This window comes from Paramisgurnus dabryanus, chromosome 19, assembly GCF_030506205.2.
Source record: "Paramisgurnus dabryanus chromosome 19, PD_genome_1.1, whole genome shotgun sequence".
In the NCBI taxonomy this organism is placed as follows: Eukaryota; Metazoa; Chordata; class Actinopteri; order Cypriniformes; family Cobitidae; genus Paramisgurnus; species Paramisgurnus dabryanus.
In genome coordinates, this window is record NC_133355.1 from 25,819,069 (window position 1) to 25,839,432 (window position 20,364).

The window sequence follows — 20,364 nt, forward strand, 5'->3', positions numbered from 1 at the left end:
TGGTACCAAATGTACCTAAATGGTACATATTAGGACCTTTTAAAAGAGTACTGTCCCATTGACAACTTGGGACCTTTTTTGTTTGTAGTTTTTTATTAGTTATCTTACTATATAACTTAAGTAGTTACTTTTATTAGCAGTTATATTTTTTGTCAACTCTACCCCCCTTTGTGCATCAGCAAAATAGATAATGTCATGTTGTGATTAATACAGGATGGCTGATATGCATGTAAACATAGTCACTGTTTCACCTACAGTATACTAAAAACATACAGATTTCAGACAAAAAAAGCTTTCAGTAAAATTTCAAATGACCCCTTATTTACCATTTTCAGTTACACCTGTTAGTATTTAAAAGCATGAAACGACTGTTGGATTCTGGTCAGTATGTTGTGAGTTCTCCTTGTGTTTAACCGCAGGGTCATCCCCCTCTGCTCAGCTAAACAGGAAGTTAAGTTTGTGAGAGCAGTGGGTCGAGGCTTGAGGTTACCGACATGGCGTGCTGCAGATCTCGGCATCTGTTGTTTGCCTTTCCTGTTTTGACGGCTACTGTCTGGCTCGCTCCAAATAATGCTTTTGCCACTAGTGCCCCCTCAACAGGCCCTCTCAGAGCCCATATCGTTCCTCACAAAAAGAGGAACTGCCTACAACGCACATCCGTTCTCTCACTCCCAACTCCCCAAACACACACTGACAAACAAGGAACTCGTCATCCTGCAAACAGGCCTGGGAGAGAAGACGCTTGTTAGTGGAGATGTTCATTTATTTGACTCCCACACTGGCACAAATATACGTTTTAAAAGATTGAAGTTGACCCGCGGTTTGTCAGTTATAAAGCGTCCGCTCTGCATGGTTGTGAAAATAAGGACATTTATATTCTCTGGCTAAACACAATGTTCTTCTCTCAAGGGCCACAGCGGCCTTTTCAGCTGGAATGAGAATCAGTAATTGCGTGGTGGGATGTCCAAATAACAGCCTCTGTCCTAGATATGTTTATTTGGCTGAGGTATTGCAAGACTGCACTGTTGAAAATATCTGTAGAAATGACAGTATTACTGGCAGCTCTTTGCCAGTAACTTACTGTAGATTTAAATTAATGTTAATTATTGGCAACTGTTTGTTTAACACGTCTTTATTTTTACAGAACAAAACTATAAATAAAGCCTCATGCCAGCATTCTGAGAACCAAAATCTAAAGGAAAAAACAGAAAGGTTGGTGAGGATTTCTGGTTCCCAGAATGCTTTTCACGAGGCTGTTTTTATAGTTTTATTGTGTGTAGACTTATAATATATTTATTATAAGTATATTTACTACTAATATATTTACTTATTTTATTGATGTGTATGGTACATATACTTTTATGAAGTACAGTAGTATACATGTGCATATGTGGGTGCAAATCCCAAGATGATGGATAATTCATGTACACAATTGATGTGCACACATGATGTTCTGATAATGATCTTTTGTGTGTATTTGTGTCTGCATACTGCATGTGTGTGCGTGCATTCATGTGTTGATTTTTCTAAGCTGGATTGTGTCTTTACTCCTGACCTGCTTACTCAGCAAAGCTTTGCGATGTTAAAATATCTGCTTACAGAAATGACAACACCAGGGAAGATAAAGTATTAAAATGGGTAGAATGGCGGTGAGGAGGGGGGCATTCTGTCAGTAACATCACTGTAGTTAAAATACAGCAGAGGAAAATAGTTAAGAAGGAAGAAAAGTCTTCAGGAATCCAGGATGGCTGAATACACATTGCCAAACATGAAAGAAAATGCCTGGAGATCCTCAATCAAAGCTGTCGGGCTGCTTTGAACATGTGGAGGACTGGTGTGTGGATGAATAGCGGAGTCACTAACAAGCACGTTTTATCTTTAGCGTTTTTACTTAAGAAGCGGCACTATGACTAAACATGCCGGACGACCAAAAAAGACACACTGAACTTTGATCATTATTGTTTGCAGGGCCTCCAAATTCACCCAAATTGTCTTTAAAACACGAACAGAGACGGCCTTTGATGTTTAACATTCTGATGAGCAGATGGAAAGCCAATCTTAAGCACCGGCTGATGAAAGCAGAACATGCTACAGTATAGCTTAACGCTGCCAACATACAGAAGAAGCTTGAAAAGAGCTTCAACTCTGAAATAGGAAAAACGACTACAGAGAAATGTGAATCATAAATCTACTGTATACAGGAACAATGTGCCTCTGGATGCTTAGAAGATAATGTAAAAGCAAACATATTGGATTTAACAAGATGTATGCACTGCTATTACAATGAATGAGGACCATGCAATGCTCACCATGGCCGCTCTGGTAACAAATTCCAGCCTTTCAGTTAAACAATTAAATTATTAATCGATAAAGACTGATGATTCTCTGGGAAGGGGCTGTGTACAGAGTCGAATGAGGTGCTTGACAACCTGTGCACAGTAGCACAATTTTTTTGTCTTTCCTCATTCAAAAAGATGGGACTTTAGTCTTGCATGACTAAAATAACTGCCCGGAGGCGTTGCAAACATGGTCGCACAGTGGCACGACTTCCTAAAAGAGACTTTGGTAGAAGTTTGTTCTTATTTAAACACATTAGGACTTTTATCTGAACAACATTCTTTATGGTGAAATACATAGGCGGCAATTTCTTTTCCCCAAATTGCTCGGCACAACGTCACACAATGCTTTGGTTGATTAGCAACGGCAGATGCTACAGGAGCACCCAAACGCTTTGGAAAGAAGGAGGAAAGCGGCGTGATCGCGTTTTTCATACAATTTAGATGCAGAATGTGAAGCAAAATGTAGGTACTACAACTCGCAAGATCCACTGAGAGAGGCCACTAAATTTCAACGTTTTTAATTCAAATTAATTGAGCATATCTGGTGTTTTTCCGTCAGTGCTTGGCCATTTCGCATCTTATGGTGAAATCCCATAACTCTCCCGTAAATCAAGGGTTTGGATGAAACAAGGGTTTGGGCAGAGCCGGCGCCAGACCATAACAAACAGGGGGGCATTTGGCTTCCAACGGGGGGGGGGGGGGGGGGGGTTGGGGGGCACGCAATAGCAACAATAACTTGCAAAAACAAGACATTAAACAACAAATACAGTGCAAGCACACACTCATACAACTGGTACAGACTGTCAGCTCATTTCCTTTATAAAGTGCAACAAGCACAAACTATGCGCAAAACTATTGAACTTCGACCGCGGCATGAGCGCAAGCTGAGCACTACTGCGCTCGCGCTTTGCTCTACGCAACAAAAACCACCCTCGCGCGGCGCAAGCCATTGAAATGAATGGGTTTCATAGCGCAGCGCATAGCGCAGCGCACACCGCGTCCTGGCTTGAAAAAAGCCGCTTTACCATAATCACGTCGTAATGCTGTTAACGGTCTTTAGCCACACTTCACATTTAAGCTTACGTAATTTAAAACAACGCTAACTTACCTTTAAAATAGCTGAAGACGACGTGTACGAACATAAACTTCCTTAAAACAGGGTCCTGTAGATTTGTAAATTCCACCTCGACCTCTAATCTCTGAGTTTGAGCCAGTCTGTGTTTGTATGAAGTCAGATGAAGCAGGCGGTGCTGGTTCATTCTAAATGTTCTAATATCCATATTTTACACGATCCATAAAATGCCGCGAAAAAACACGTTGCTAGTATCAAGTCACAAATATGCTAAAGACGTAAGACGGGTGAGACGCGGCAATACATCCAACTAAGAAAACATATATCAACTATATTTTCCTCATTTGATTACATTACAAGTCACGAAACATTCAATGTTTAATTTATTTTAATTATTCTTGATATATATTAAATTAATAAAAAACTTTTTAAGGGGGCACAACAACCTGCCCGCGAATGCCCCCCCTTTACGCCGGCCCTGGGTTTGGGGGGCATTGATTCCCTCAAATTTAGGTTTTGAACACCCTCATCGACAATCAACATGAACAGTTCTTCTGTGTTGGCAATGTTACTGCGTTACTATGTTACTATGTTAGCGTTTACTGCGTTAATTTGGCGAAAAGTGACATCATGAGGTGTCATTGTGACCATTATGATTTTACAATGATTTTGAATAAATATTGCTTTCTTCTAACCATGATCTGTGAGCCGTACATTTTTTTTTAAACGCATCTTGGTTGCTTTTATCATTATTTTTTTCACAATGTGCTGGCATTGTACTAAATACGCCCAACTGGGTCATTCTCGCAAAATTAGCCTTATGAGATGTCATGAAACATTTTGACAAAAAAGTAAATGCTATAAAAATAAGAAGCATACAGTTACAAACATCTCTTCATGTACTATTTTGCACATGATTTCAAATGACATCATACAAACCTATTTTGTTGTTTTTTTCCACAGTTATTTTTCATTACCGCAATGTGTCCATGACTGGATTTAAGTTCTTTGACATGGAAATATTTAATATAATTTAATATTTAATTTAATTATATAATTTAATATAATTAAAAAATCTAGAAAATAAAAAGCTTCAGTGCATGTTATACTATAAACCAGTGGTTCTCAAACTTTTTCAGCGTGCGGCCCCCTTTGTGTACGGTGCATTTCTTCACGGCCCCCGCAAAGAAAATTTATGACAAAAAACAGTTCTAAAACTTCACATTTAATTAAACAAAACATTAAAGTATACAAAGTAGTGCTGCCTTATTTTTTTAGGTTTAATTGCACAGAATTCATGATAAATTAATGTCTTTTATAAAATGTCATAAAACTAGGGCCCCCCTTGCACCATCTTGCGGCCCCCCTGGGGGCCCCGGACCCCAGTTTGAGAACCACTGCTATAAACATTTACAGTAAAGAAACATGTGGTATTTGGTGATCATTGGTAAATGTAGCGACAATAGTAAGGAATATAAATGTGTCCAAGACCAATTTTCTCATCCTCCGCAACAAGTTTCAATCATTGTTTTAAGCCCTCAAGAAACTAAAATTTTCAACAAAAAAAAAATATTTGAAGGGACATAATTGACTGTGACACTAAAGATGGCTACCAGGTAAGCAGTTCTTATTTTTCTCATACAGATAAAAGTTGAAATTTGGTTTGTACCTAGACAACTTTTTAGTTCTCATTACCGAAACATGAGTTTTTAAATGCATATATTTAATGTAAAATCATGTTGCGGTAATGATAATTTTTGATAATGATAATATAAAAAATTTAAATAAATCTATAGGGAATATATTTTATAATCAGACCTTAATCTTATGCAAAAAAATGGCTTTAAGGGCTTTTTTTAAAATTCTGATGCTGGACACCTTCTAAATCTGGATTTCTTGAGAATCACCCAATAGTATTCATTGAATTTATCCATTTGTGTTGAATCTTCATGTGCTTCAAACTTTTTAAATGAAAACTTTTTAAACATTACTTTCTATGATGATTCGATCTCTCAAGCCAAACAAGAAAAACCACCCTAACCATAAAAACTAATTCATAATTCATATTCTTCTGTCTAGTCTGGGGGCAAAAGTCATAGTAGCTTCTATTATTGATGGTAAAGCATCTTATGTTATTAATTCACAATACAGGCTTGAGGCAGAGCTAGACATGTCTGACAACGTCTGCAGTATACTGTAACTGATGTCTTCTAAAACTATTTTAGGCATGTGAGTTAGCAATGAGGAGTTTCAGGTTCCTCTTTTGAAATGTTTGTGAAACATAACAGCGTGTGAATAACCATCCCAACAACAGTAAGACAACAGGCGGTATTAAAACGTGGTCTTAAAAGAGCTGTAACGCAAAGAGAGAGAATCTGTCATTGGCTCTTCCTGTTGGGGGGTCAAAGGGGAAAAAGTTAACTGTGCGGCCTCAATGCAAAAGAATAGAGTGCATAGAGAAACAGGGAGAGACATACATCATGCTTTCTCCAAAGCCACAGGATGCCCCCCTTTAAAATATGTTACCACCGGGAAGAAACAGTCCTGTCATTGTGAACGAGTAGGTCAGTGGACCCCAACTTGCTGAGTGAACACAAATCAGTCACATTCACATTTAGAAAGAAGACGGGTGACCGTGAAAACATAAGTGTCGAACAATGACTTTTGTTTTAAACGCTCTTTAATCTCCATCATTGTGTATCCTTGTGTAAAGTATTTGAAGATTTCTATTATCAGCGTGTATGTAAATATTCAAAAGCCATGACACAGCCTAAAGCCACCAGAAGATAATGCAAGCGTGACAAACACATACCTACTGTATTTCCCCGCGTTGCATAGACATGACACCTGCATTTTACTGCGCATTACATTTGCACTGAGCGACATATGACCTCACAGTCACCCCATAATGTAGCTGCAAACGTGTATGCACACACACCGCAAAGACAAGACGGTCTGTGCACACAGGGGTCTAGCATCTGGCTAAGCTGTCAATGCTCTTGTAATGTTTCCTGTCAATTTAAAAGTCCTGTTTTTCAAAGTTATTGCTCACTGTGGTGCTTTAAATATACAGCCAAAGAGGCCAGATCCTCATTTTTGAGCTAAAAAATGTGGGAAATTTATCTTGGATGTAAGCCTGTAGTCTTCCTGAAGCTCAATTGGTAAAGCATGATCATGCTAAGGTTATGGGTTCAAATCCAGAAAACATACACACACAGGCCTACAAATAAAAAAAAGGAATGGAATGAATGCACTGTAAGTTGCTTTACATTAAAATGTCTGACAAATGCGTAAATGCAATGTCTAAGTTGAGTGATGCAATTTTCGTCATGAGAAGAGTGCGAGCATATTTTACGCAAACCCCGCATAGATTGTACGCGTTGGTCAATGCGTTGAACGTCTGTGTACTCGTACGAGTCAAATAAACTATACTAAGGCTGTGTATTCGACTGTGCATGTACGTTTGCATCCAGGTAAACAAAAACAGACTATACTTCATTGGCTGGTTGACTAGAAATCAGGTTACAATGCCAGTTTTGGCATGACCAGTTGGTTGTTTATTTATTGCTGGTCCGAGGAGGTTTACAAGCTACAGTACCGTGCTCCAAAACACAGCGATCAGCTTGACCTGGATATTCCCAGCAGAGAACACAGTAAGGTATTCCTGCTATTCAACTTCACTCTTATCGCGATACACACAACCGCGAGAAAAAGGAAATGGAGGATGAGGGAAAGAGAGCCGAATGTTTGTAAACCATTGCTTCAACTTGGCAGCAATGTGTTTGGGTAATTTGGCCATCAGATTGAAAGCTGAGTAACAAGGTTAGCACGACAGGTTATGCCGTCTCAAAACTGTGGGAAAAGAGCGGAGTGCAGGCATTGGCCTTGATCACTCACTGCTTCTAGTTCCTGCTGGAGCACGGGTTTGAGAGTGACCAGAGTCGTCTGTCTGTCAATGCTGGTTTCCAGTCACACAGACAAGCAAACAATGAGGAGGAAGCCATGAAAGGAACCACAGCCTCGGGTTTCTGTTGTGTCTGGGAAAGACTGCGCAGCACCCACACATGAACCTTTGCAGTGGACAAAAGAGAGAAGGTCAGAGATGCCTCCGGAAACAACAAGGTTCTGGCCCTCAGTATGTGTAAAGCCCCGTCCTGGTGCTATTTTAGTTTATCAGGACAGCATTCCTTCAGAGCTGTGGACTTTCAAACACTTCAGTCAAAAGAGGACACTTGGAGGAATAATGTTTTTGGTTCTGACTTAGCTATGCTTTAAAGGTGCCCTTCCTCTGTCGTTTTTATTGTTTTATACTGTTGTTGAGGTCTACTCATGACGTTTGCTTGGTTTTTACATCCAAAAACATCAAAAGCAATAAGTTATAGGCCATTTTGTACCCTGATTTTGAGGCTGGATAGAGAAATGATCCGTTTTAATGGGCGGGCTGCATTGACGACTTGGAAGTAAACGCCCACTGCTATGATTGGATAACAGTTTTTCGTTCAAAGTAACTTTCAATTTAATCTCATGTGTAATCAGTTTAATGTTAAGTGAGTGTCTTTAGACACAGTGTCTTTCTTACACACGCATATTTTATCATAAACCCTTTTGACACACACACGCGTGTCTTTTATCGTAAACCCACGCACAAAAACACACACACAAACCTCTTTTACACAAACCCTTCCACGCGCGTGTAACGAACGCACAAACACACATGTGTCTTTTATCACATTTGATGCGTGTGCATCATGAATTCACGTGAATCGCGTCCCTCAGAAGAGAAATCCTGGCCGCAACTGATAACATATAGTACTAAAGTGTTTTACTCACACAAACACGCGTGTCTTTTATCATAAACCCTTTCAACGCGTGTGCAGCATGAATTTGCGTCCCTCGGAAGAGAAAACACCGGCCGCCACAGTGACACATATAGTACTAAAGTGTTTTACTCACACAAACACGCGTGTCTTTTATCATAAACCCTTTCAAAGCGTGTGCAGCATGAATTCGCGTCCCTCGGAAGAGAAAACACCATCCGCCACAGTGACACATATACAGTATTTGGAATAACGCCGTTTAAAAGAACGACGTTACGTAACGACGTTCATTTTTCAGTAACGGGCTAATCTAATTAATTACTTTTCCCGCCGTTACAATGCCGTTAACGTTACGGGACGTTAAATGCGGTGCGTTACTATGCACTGACTTGATAAACTGTGTGATCCAAACGCAACCCTGGCTCACACAGCTAGTGAGGAGGTAGGTTAATAACGAGATAAGCGATTATGATTGGCTAAGGCAGAGTAATGTGTTTCATGGTAGCCAATCAGAGCCAGTGTTGTTATACACATGCCAGCGCACGCGCCTGCGGCGACACACACACAGGGCGAATTCCAATGATCACTATGCCCTATTCCCTTCGAAGATCAAATCTCTTGATGTATAAACTCTAGAGAAAGTTGCGCAATGTTGTCTCATAGTGTGGCTAATTAAAATACACTTGGTGATAAAATACAGCGTCTTTTTCTGTTTATTTGGATTTTACATCCCCTTCACGAAGTGCCCTTCAAGGGCGCACAAACGGCATTTGGAATTTACCCACACACACGCAACAGCTAAACAGAGATTTGCGGCAGCAGAAGAGATGGCGAGTCAGGAGGAGCAATGCGATGAAAAGTTGGCATAAATGTGCATGTAATGTGTACATTATGTCCGGGAGTGAAGACTTTGTCGACATCCGTTGTAAGCAACTCTAATTTAATGAATCATATTGTTAAACTGTTTACTTTTTTAATGAAGAAAACGAAATACAGCAGCCTATGTCTTCCAGACTATTAATCTCAGGTTGTTAGTTTGATTTATTTAATTTGCTACAGTTATTGCAAACACACTTTATATTATTTAACTGTTTACTTTTGAAGAAAATACCTGAAGTACAGAATGTCTACCAGACCAGTTGTCTAACATTGGGAGTTTGATTTATTTAATTAAGAATACGACTACAGAGCAAACACATTTTTTGTTGTTTAAAAGTTAACTTTTTGTGAACAAAACACTTGGAAGTACAGGTTGTTTACTTGACCAGTTGTCTCAGGTTGAGAGAGTTTGATTTAATTTAGTAAGTGCTGAAGTTAAATGCACTTTATATGGTGTAACTGTTTACTTTTCTTACAAAGATAATACTTGAAGTGTAGGATAAAACTCTTGCTGTCTGTTGACGTGCAATAAATATGGAAAGTTATGTATGAACACCTGTCTGTTCTACTCATTTCAACTGACATGTGAAAACTGCTAAAAAAATACAAATTATTTTACATATAGCAACTTTTTTTTAACCGTAACGCAAATAGTTACTTTCCCTGGTAACGAGTTACTTTTATTATAGAGTAATTCAGTTACTAACTCAGTTACTTTTTGGAACAAGTAGTGAGTAACTATAACTAATTACTTTTTTTAAGTAACGTTCCCAACACTGCACATATAGTACTAAAGTGTTTTACTCACACACACACACGCGTGTCTTTTATCATAAACCCTTTCAACGCGTGTGCAGCATGAATTCGCGTCCCTCAGAAGAGAAAACACCAGCCGCCACAGTGACACATAAGACTAAGTGTTTTACTCACATAAGCTGCGCCATTCTGTCCGGATCCAATATTGATGGAGGAGCATTGCTTTTTAATCACAGTCTCTCTTCAAATCCAGCGTTCTTCTGAACATCCAAACATGTAGCAACTGTTATGATTCCCTCGTTTAATAGGAATAATGTCTCTCAACAAAAACAATGGCCCGAATACGGTACGGTTGACGTTTAGCCATCCTTGCTGTAACTTGTTATGAAAACTAACTTAACTATACGTAATATGTGGGCGCGGTCTCAAGTTGAAGAGCTCATGAATAGTAATGACCTCGATCAGTTCCACGTCACACTGATAAGCTTTTCAAACTGACCTGATTTCTCCGCTTATTTCTTTTCAGTGGCTAGAGCTGACAGAGGAGGTGGAAGTTAATTTTTACATTCACGACACAACACAAACACATATGGACCTAACACATATCAAAAAATACAAGTAAAAACGGTTTTATGTGGAAGGGCCTCTTTAAGAGTATGTTTATGATTGTATTAAAACGGAAGCGTTTTTCCTTTTGCGTTGGTGCGCACACCACAACATTCTTATGGTGCTTTTCCATTGCATAGTACTCCACGGTTTAGTTTACCCAGGTAAAAAAGTAGTATACTTTAGTGTATTAGAAATATGATTGAAGTACATGAAGTATAAAACAAGTATGCTTCTACTTGTTGTACTTAATTTAAAGAGTATTTAATATGTACTTTTTAAAAGTATATGTCACAAGGTGACGATCTCTTGGGCGGAACCAAAAGTCGGGAAACTTTGGTTCCGCCCGGATGTTTCCGCCCAGACCGAAGAACGGAAACACCGGACATCCGGCAGATTCGCGGAGGCTGTAATCAGCCGATTGGGCACAGCTGTGCCTAGTTGAAGAGATCGCTGGGCAATTGGATGACTGAAGTACAGAGAGGAGTATATAAAGCACAGTTAGATCACAGTTCGGGAGTTCGGGCACGAGAGGGGGATTGACCCGGGGAGAGCTCCTCTGCTTAGGGCAGGAGAGGTAACTACGTACCTTTTGAAGAGCCCGCAGGCTCTGTTGATCCGGGCTGCGCTTGAAGCGCGCGGAAAGAAGACAGGAGCTGCCTGGGGTGAAAGAAAGGCGATACGTGAGTGGAGAAAAGGAGCACCCCGAAGAGAGCATTGTGCTGTCAAGCCTGTGCTTAGTGTGTGCTGGGAAACGGAGCTGTGCTCATTTTTGGACGTGGTGGCTGTCTGTGTTTCTCTCTCTCTCTCTCGTTGCAGTCTTTATTGTGGTCCTGCTGGAGTAGACAGGAAAGTCCTATGGGTAAGAAGGAACTTTGTTCTAACCAATACTGAAGGAGTAAAGCAGGAAGAAAATTGACCGTCTGGTACAACGTAAATAAAGGCTATCCGCCGTGAGTATACCCTTTTTGTGTGGAGTAACTGGCAAAAATTAACTTGTGTAACCATTGGAAACCTCCAGGAGAAGGAGGGCGGCCCTACCCCTACAAGAGTGTGGTGGGCGAGCCGTTAGAAGTACAAATTCAAGCAGCCACCGCAACGAGACTTATTGTGGTCGTATTTCCCATCGCCTTACCGTAGCCCAAGCGCAGTGGAGGACACCGGGCGCTTCCCTTGTTGTGGTGCACTTATAGTGTGGTGAGTGAGACTGTGTAATAAATCTTTTCACGTTGGAGTGGTACTGTGTATTTGCTGCGGGTTGCTGTGTGTCTTGTAGACGAAGCCCCGCATCATTCATTTTCTTCCACTGGGCAGAGGACGGAGAGGCTAACGACCTCAGAAACTACTGTTACCATATGCAGTGTGCTGTTTGGAGTACGAAGGGACGCAGACTAAGAGCTGCCCGTGACCGTGAGTAAATATTGGAAATATTCGTGGTGTAAATTTACCTGTGTCTGTTTTGTCGCAGAGTCAGAGGCGAAAGGGTCCGCCGCCCCCGCGGTCTCTACAAAGGGGCGCCCCTGTCCAGGATTCGATCGGCCCATGGGCATTGGAGATAGGGCAGCGCTCGACCCGGTGAGGTGGTGTGTGACCTTCGCCCCTCTGCTGACTTACAGAGAAGAACCATACTTACCCAGAAAGCTGTAAACAGCAGAGCCGCGGCCACCGGTGGAGAGAGAGCAGAACGAGAGTGAATAATAGAAGAACAAACTGTGAACGTGATACCTACCCAGAAAGCTGTAAACAGCAGAGCCGGTGAGAAATACTCGAAGTCTCAGTAACAGTGTCTTTGTGTCCTAGCGGCCACCTGTGGAGAGAGAGCAGAACGAGAGTGAATAATCGAAGAACAAACTGTGAACGTGATACCTACCCAGAAAGCTGTAAACAGCAGAGGAGGCGAGAAATACTCGGAGTCTCAGTAACAGTGTCTTTGTGTCCTAGTGGCCTCCTGTGGAGAGAACGGAAAACGAGAAGGAACATGAGGAGAATGGACTGTGTGAAGATATAGTGGTGGTGGAGGAGAGCCTAGAGTGGCCATTGTTTTAAGTCCCCCGTTTTCCCCTTCCTTATTTAATATTTTTAAGTAATTTAATAAAGGATATTTTAATCTTATGCTTACCTTGTGTGTCTGGTCATTGGGGTGGCTTTGGGAATCTCCTCGAGGTGGAGAAAGGGGCGTGACCTTATTTACATCTGGGTCCACCCCTACCTGTGACAGATTTGGCGTAGTCGGCAGTCCACCTCGGGTTGAGACCAAGGTCCCCCAATGGCCTACCACGTTTTTTTTAAAGAAAAGCTCCCATCAACACCCTATCAGTCCCTAAACAACGCGTTCTCGGGACGAGAACGGATTGGCGGGGGAGGATGTCACAAGGTGACGATCTCTTGGGCGGAACCAAAAGTCGGGAAACTTTGGTTCCGCCCGGATGTTTCCGCCCAGACCGAAGAACGGAAACACCGGACATCCGGCAGATTCGCGGAGGCTGTAATCAGCCGATTGGGCACAGCTGTGCCTAGTTGAAGAGATCGCTGGGCAATTGGATGACTGAAGTACAGAGAGGAGTATATAAAGCACAGTTAGATCACAGTTCGGGAGTTCGGGCACGAGAGGGGGATTGACCCGGGGAGAGCTCCTCTGCTTAGGGCAGGAGAGGTAACTACGTACCTTTTGAAGAGCCCGCAGGCTCTGTTGATCCGGGCTGCGCTTGAAGCGCGCGGAAAGAAGACAGGAGCTGCCTGGGGTGAAAGAAAGGCGATACGTGAGTGGAGAAAAGGAGCACCCCGAAGAGAGCATTGTGCTGTCAAGCCTGTGCTTAGTGTGTGCTGGGAAACGGAGCTGTGCTCATTTTTGGACGTGGTGGCTGTCTGTGTTTCTCTCTCTCTCTCTCGTTGCAGTCTTTATTGTGGTCCTGCTGGAGTAGACAGGAAAGTCCTATGGGTAAGAAGGAACTTTGTTCTAACCAATACTGAAGGAGTAAAGCAGGAAGAAAATTGACCGTCTGGTACAACGTAAATAAAGGCTATCCGCCGTGAGTATACCCTTTTTGTGTGGAGTAACTGGCAAAAATTAACTTGTGTAACCATTGGAAACCTCCAGGAGAAGGAGGGCGGCCCTACCCCTACAAGAGTGTGGTGGGCGAGCCGTTAGAAGTACAAATTCAAGCAGCCACCGCAACGAGACTTATTGTGGTCGTATTTCCCATCGCCTTACCGTAGCCCAAGCGCAGTGGAGGACACCGGGCGCTTCCCTTGTTGTGGTGCACTTATAGTGTGGTGAGTGAGACTGTGTAATAAATCTTTTCACGTTGGAGTGGTACTGTGTATTTGCTGCGGGTTGCTGTGTGTCTTGTAGACGAAGCCCCGCATCATTCATTTTCTTCCACTGGGCAGAGGACGGAGAGGCTAACGACCTCAGAAACTACTGTTACCATATGCAGTGTGCTGTTTGGAGTACGAAGGGACGCAGACTAAGAGCTGCCCGTGACCGTGAGTAAATATTGGAAATATTCGTGGTGTAAATTTACCTGTGTCTGTTTTGTCGCAGAGTCAGAGGCGAAAGGGTCCGCCGCCCCCGCGGTCTCTACAAAGGGGCGCCCCTGTCCAGGATTCGATCGGCCCATGGGCATTGGAGATAGGGCAGCGCTCGACCCGGTGAGGTGGTGTGTGACCTTCGCCCCTCTGCTGACTTACAGAGAAGAACCATACTTACCCAGAAAGCTGTAAACAGCAGAGCCGCGGCCACCGGTGGAGAGAGAGCAGAACGAGAGTGAATAATAGAAGAACAAACTGTGAACGTGATACCTACCCAGAAAGCTGTAAACAGCAGAGCCGGTGAGAAATACTCGAAGTCTCAGTAACAGTGTCTTTGTGTCCTAGCGGCCACCTGTGGAGAGAGAGCAGAACGAGAGTGAATAATCGAAGAACAAACTGTGAACGTGATACCTACCCAGAAAGCTGTAAACAGCAGAGGAGGCGAGAAATACTCGGAGTCTCAGTAACAGTGTCTTTGTGTCCTAGTGGCCTCCTGTGGAGAGAACGGAAAACGAGAAGGAACATGAGGAGAATGGACTGTGTGAAGATATAGTGGTGGTGGAGGAGAGCCTAGAGTGGCCATTGTTTTAAGTCCCCCGTTTTCCCCTTCCTTATTTAATATTTTTAAGTAATTTAATAAAGGATATTTTAATCTTATGCTTACCTTGTGTGTCTGGTCATTGGGGTGGCTTTGGGAATCTCCTCGAGGTGGAGAAAGGGGCGTGACCTTATTTACATCTGGGTCCACCCCTACCTGTGACATATACTTCCAAAAAGATATAATTAAGTTCAACTTAACAGTCCAAAAAATAAGTATACTAATTTACCAGTAATTCAATTATCTTTTAAATGTACTTTTTGAAAGTATACTTCAAAAAATATGTAATTAAGTTCAACTTAAGAGTCCAAAAAATAAGTATACTAATTTACCAGTAATTCAATTATCTTTTAAATGTACTTTTTGAAAGTATACTTCAAAAAATATGTAATTAAGTTCAACTTAAGAGTCCAAAAAATAAGTATAATGAATTTACCAGTAATTCAATTATCTTTTAAATGTACTTTTTGAAAGTATACTTAAAAAAAGATGTAATTAAGTTCAACTTAAGAGTCCAAAAAATAAGTATACTAATTTACCAGTAATTAAAATATTTTTTAAATGTACTTTTTGAAAGTGTACTTTGTTGTCAATGTATTTTAAATTGTATAGAAGTTTATTTTTTTTAAGTGTATTAAATTTGACATACTTAGAGTGACAATTCAATATACTTATGGGAAGTATATTTTTTGGAAATTAATTGTTAATTTACTTTTTTAGCATACTAGGATCTCACTTCATTAGAAGTGTGACTTCTGTACACTTTATACAGTACACTATAAAATAAGTGTATTTTTAGTTGCATATCAGAGTACTTTCATAAAATACGTTAGAATAATAAAATGTAGGCTATACACTGCATGAAAAGAGCTGTATCCAGACAAATACGGATGGGAAATCCCTGCTAAACTTTAGGTTTGCCAGATAAATGAGGCAGAGTGCTTGGAAACGTAATACTCAGAAGTAAACTCGTGAAACATCCAGAAACCTTGTGTATATGGATGTATACTGGTGGAAGTTTCTAGGAATCCTCACAGCTGGTTGTAAGGAGTGCTGGTTGTGAGGTGTGAAGGGTTAATGACAGAGTTGCTGTCTCTGTTTTCAAAGCTGGGTGGGGGGTTCAAGGCAGCACATAACATAAAAACATTATATATCTACAAGTGTGTTTACTAAATACATGTATTATTATGCTAATGTAATTTAATTGATAAAGGTTTTTTTTATTTAAGAAAATCTGAGCATCACTCAAAATAACTGTCAACATGTTTGTCAACTAAACATGTTTTGTAAACGTTATACATTTTATAAAAATATTTAATATTTTTATTATTGATAAAGTATAAAGAACAAATCAGTGTGAAAACGCAGATTATAAAAAGTACATAAAGTGCCAGCAGAGGATCCAAAATAATGAAAAAAAAAAAAACATCCAATGCAACTTGGAAATTGTAGTCAAAATACATCTACAGCAGCATGCTAAAGCAGTACCAACGCCAGGGCAAAAGACTCAAATTCCCAGAATGCACCTGCACCCACCCATTCATTCCCACCAATCAGGATCAACGGCATTTTTCAAACCGCTACTGACTCGTTTTCATGCTAAACAGTACGGCTGAGGTAAATTTGACTTTCATTCCTTTACATCGCGCAGATCTGTTCCATATTTGTTCCTATTTTGTTCTTCACTGTGATTATTTTTGTCTTTATGCGAGAAGTGTTTTAATTTAAAGCACACACAGGAAACATTAAGAGTAAGTTATACACTGTACACAGTAACGTTAGGAACTTGAACATGCGGTTTTTCAGTGAGCAAAGTAACATGCAAAATGCCTGATAAACGAATCAATTCGATGTTTAAAACTTTAAAAATAAAACGGCAAGATTACTTGTGTTGGAGATGTTCAGCTAACTGTAGCAAATGGCTCTTTCTGCTATTTTAAACGATAACCTTAGACGATTTCTGTTGTTTAAAAGCTCATTGCTGTAGGTAAGTTCTGATAGATGCTGCTTATTTTGCAAGCCTGTTTTAATAGCTTTATTCTGTTTAGTAACCAAGCCAGCTTCACTTTAAGTTTAAGATAAACTAACGTTAGATGTTGTTGTAAAGAAGCTTGGAGTCAAAATATATTTTAAAGTTGTATGATTGTCTTCTTTTTTAATATGATGTCTATCCATGTTTGTGTTTACAGAGGTCATGTACCATGTGGTCGACCTTGCTGACGCTGAAGAGGTTTCTGTGTAAAAATGATGTAAGTTAAGTTTAATCTTTTAATTTAATATTGTTTTAATTCATGCCCATGTCATGCTGGCTACCAGTCAAATATCGCATACAATTAAAAATACTATTAATCACCAATAAAACCTTAAAAGGCCCAGCACCTTCGTATCTTAGAGAATTAATATCAGAATACAATCCAACACGTACACTGCGGTCGCAAAATTCTGGTCTCTTAATTTTCCCTAGAATATCAAAAGTGTCTAAGCTCTGAAATGATTTGCCAACTGGTATCTGTGAATCAGACACAGTCAATCACTTTAAATCTAAAGGGACACTTCACCCATTTGTATTAAGCTTTGTATCTTTAGAACCCCAGTCATGTTTTTGAATGGTCATGCATCATTTCCTGAGACAGGAGAAATACAGATTTCAGTGTTGCACTTCCTTCTTTCAATGATGTAAAAAATTATAATTTTGCATCATTGAAAGAAGGAAGTCCAATATCTTTGTTGAGGTGGTGAGACTACAAACACCCCTTTTTTAGTCAAATAGGCACCAAATTCGAAATGTATGTTACATTTCCACTACAAATATGAGACACTTTCAATAAAGATTAATGTTTCTACAGGTGAAATGCTCCATTAAAGGATAATTCTGGTATTTAACACTTTGAGTCTTATTTCTGGTTTGTTTTGGATGAATTACAGTGATGGACACTGTAATTTTGACAATGGGTCGTGTCTTTTTTTGACTCGTTTAGAAGCGTCTCTTCACTGCTTCAGAGTGGAAGTCAAGGGTCATGCACAAACATGTCATTAAAACAACACTTAACCTTCATTTTCAAAACTGTCCCTTACGAATATTAACCATGGTTTTATTGTGGTAAAAGTGTAGTAACCATGTTTTTTTTGGTCAATTGATTACTATGAGCAAAACCATGGTTTTACTACACTAACCATGGTTTAACTATGGTTTTTGAAAACCATGGTTGTCAAAACCATTGTTATTTTGTGGTAGCTATGGTTTTACTACAGTAACCATGGTTTTTTTGGTCTTAACTGTAGTAAAACCATGGTTAATTTTCGTAAGGGGTGCTACTCACCGAGTGGTTCTTGGTGTTCGTTGATGATTAAAAACAAGTAGTGTAGCGAAATACAGTTTCTGTGGTGTTTTATTTGGCATTTTGTAAAATTCCATTGACTTCTCTTGGAAGACTCATTGCTCGCTGATATATCACTCTGCCGCCGGAAATGGAAAAGGGTCTGTTTACATCTGGTTGTAGTTTTTTCGCTCGGTTTCTCTCAAAAGGCTAGCATGAGCAGAGCAACTGTGCCCTCGGAGTAGGGTACAAATTTTTCCCATATTTGATGGCTCAGTGACCAGCCTTAGGTTTGAATTTGAGCTCGATTGTGACTGTCTATACGCTAGACACCAAGTTCCGTTCAGCATCCTTGTTAGGCAAAGTGGTTGTCGCCATCAAGTGGTCAAGAGTGTGCTAACGCTTCAGACTCAAATATAGAGCGGAAGTATATACGTGGTTGTGAGGTGTCTGAAAAAATAGATCCACTATAGCAAATAACACGGATTGAAATCATACATTGCTCTGATATATTTGTTTTTAATCATCAACGAACACCACAAACCACTCTGTGAGTAGCACAGTTTTGAAAATGAACGTTAAGTGTTGTTTTAATGACATGTTTGTGCATGGCCCTTGACTTCCATTCTGAAGCAGTCAAGAGACGCTTCTAAACAAGTTAAAAAGTCAAGACACGACCCATTGTCAAAATTTCAGTGACCATCACTGTAGTTCATCCAAAACAAACCAGAAATGAGACTCAAAGTGTTTAATACCGGAATTATTCTTTAAGACTTTTTTTCTTTAACAAAGCATTCACATAATTTGTCTAGTAAATTATACTTATCTCGCAAAAGTTAGCTTGTACGGAACAAAGCATTCACATAACTCGTCTGGGTAATTTACTAATGCCGCAATAGCTAGCCTGTCTGGAACCGAGCAGATATTAAAACACAACACTGTGTGACACTGCATTACATGTGAATGGCCCCTACGCTAATAGGATTTTGTTTCTCTCTCCCTGTCTCGTCCTCAAACCCGAGGACATTGAGACAAACAGACCAGTTCTGGCCTGTCTCGTCCTCAAACCCGAGGACATTGAGACAAACAGACCAGTTCTGGCTGCCGTGGAGGTCAACACACCACTGATCTACTGGCTGCCCTTCAACGTGATGCCCAGCCGATGCCTGACCACCGACGGAACTAGGGCTGCACGATAAGTCGCATGTGTTTGTCAGGCGCATCTCCTCAGTAATGCCGGTTCCTTGATTAGTATTAAATCGCCATCAGCTGTTTTCAGATGTAGCAGCTTTAACTACACAGAGCCGTAGTTCACTGACAATCGGGGCAATTTCGCATTAATTATCGCGGACGTATCGGCTGCGATATGTATGCGATATGGCCCAGCTTGTCAGGGAACTACGGCTCTGTAGTTAAAGCTGCTCCATCTGAAAACAGCTGATGGCGATTTAATACTAATCAAGGAACCGGCATTACTGAGGAGATGCGCCTGACAAACACATGCGATTTATCGTGCAGCCCTAGACGGAACCCGTTAAATCTCCTTATCCGTTTACATCCCATATATATATATATGTGTATATCTTTTCCTCCTAGGACTTTTTGTTCCTCCCTGAGGTTTTTCTCCTAGGGTTTTTTTTAACCCCGGGGAGTCAAGCAACATTGGCTTAACTTAGCACCCTCTTGTATACGAGACATTATTAATTTGCTCACTTGTAAAGTTTATTCATAGCCGCTGTATTTTGCTACTTATATTGTCTGTCGATTTTTCTGTTTCCCCTGCTTCTTTTAATGTAAAGCTGCTTTGAAACAACTACAAATTGTGAAAAGCGCTATATAAATAAAATTGAAATTGAAATGTCTCTTTCCTGTTTTACAGATGCAGTGAGGGAGTGATTCCCCAACATCGAGGTGGCAGAGATCCGGGACCTTCTACGGAGGAAGTGCAACAATGCCAGTTACAAGGCCTCCAGTAGTTCAAATCAGAGCTAGATGTCCATATAGTACAAGTTGTTCGCAATTGTTCTCTTCCCGGCATTTCAAAGAAAGTCGACTGTTTAAGGTTCCCCATTTTGCCAATATCTGTTTTGTGTGTTACTTTTGTGTCATTAATAAAGATCCTTTTTTGAAATGCAGTTTGTAATCTGTTTGTGTGCATTTGAACTGAATTGTTATATTATACACTTGTAGTGTAACAGCAATATTCATGCTTAAGTATAACAAAATGGGGATAAAAGTACAAATTAAATATACTTAAAATATAAAAAATACACTATAATAATATTGCACTGAAAGTACGTGTCTATGATGTTTAGGTTATAATTGAAATTCACTTTAAAAACATTATTATTGTCATAGTGGGACACTTTAAAAGCACTAAAAATAGTTAGGAAGTGCATTTGTAGAGCACTTGAAATATTACAGAGGCATACTAAATTAACATAGTTTA

General features: G+C 40.3%; 1 long non-coding RNA gene across 2 annotated transcripts; it reads left to right on the top strand.

The window, feature by feature from the left end:
- The first annotated feature begins 16,226 nt into the window (after positions 1-16,226).
- On the top strand, positions 16,227-20,050 carry LOC135784184 (uncharacterized). 2 transcript variants are annotated; one of them, XR_010545992.2, is made up of 3 exons: positions 16,227-16,847; positions 18,989-19,145; positions 19,795-20,050. It is a non-coding gene; the product is annotated as an uncharacterized lncRNA (long non-coding RNA). The 2 variants fall into 2 exon arrangements; XR_012335475.1 differs by lacking the exon at positions 18,989-19,145.
- Positions 20,051-20,364: the final 314 nt, after the last annotated feature.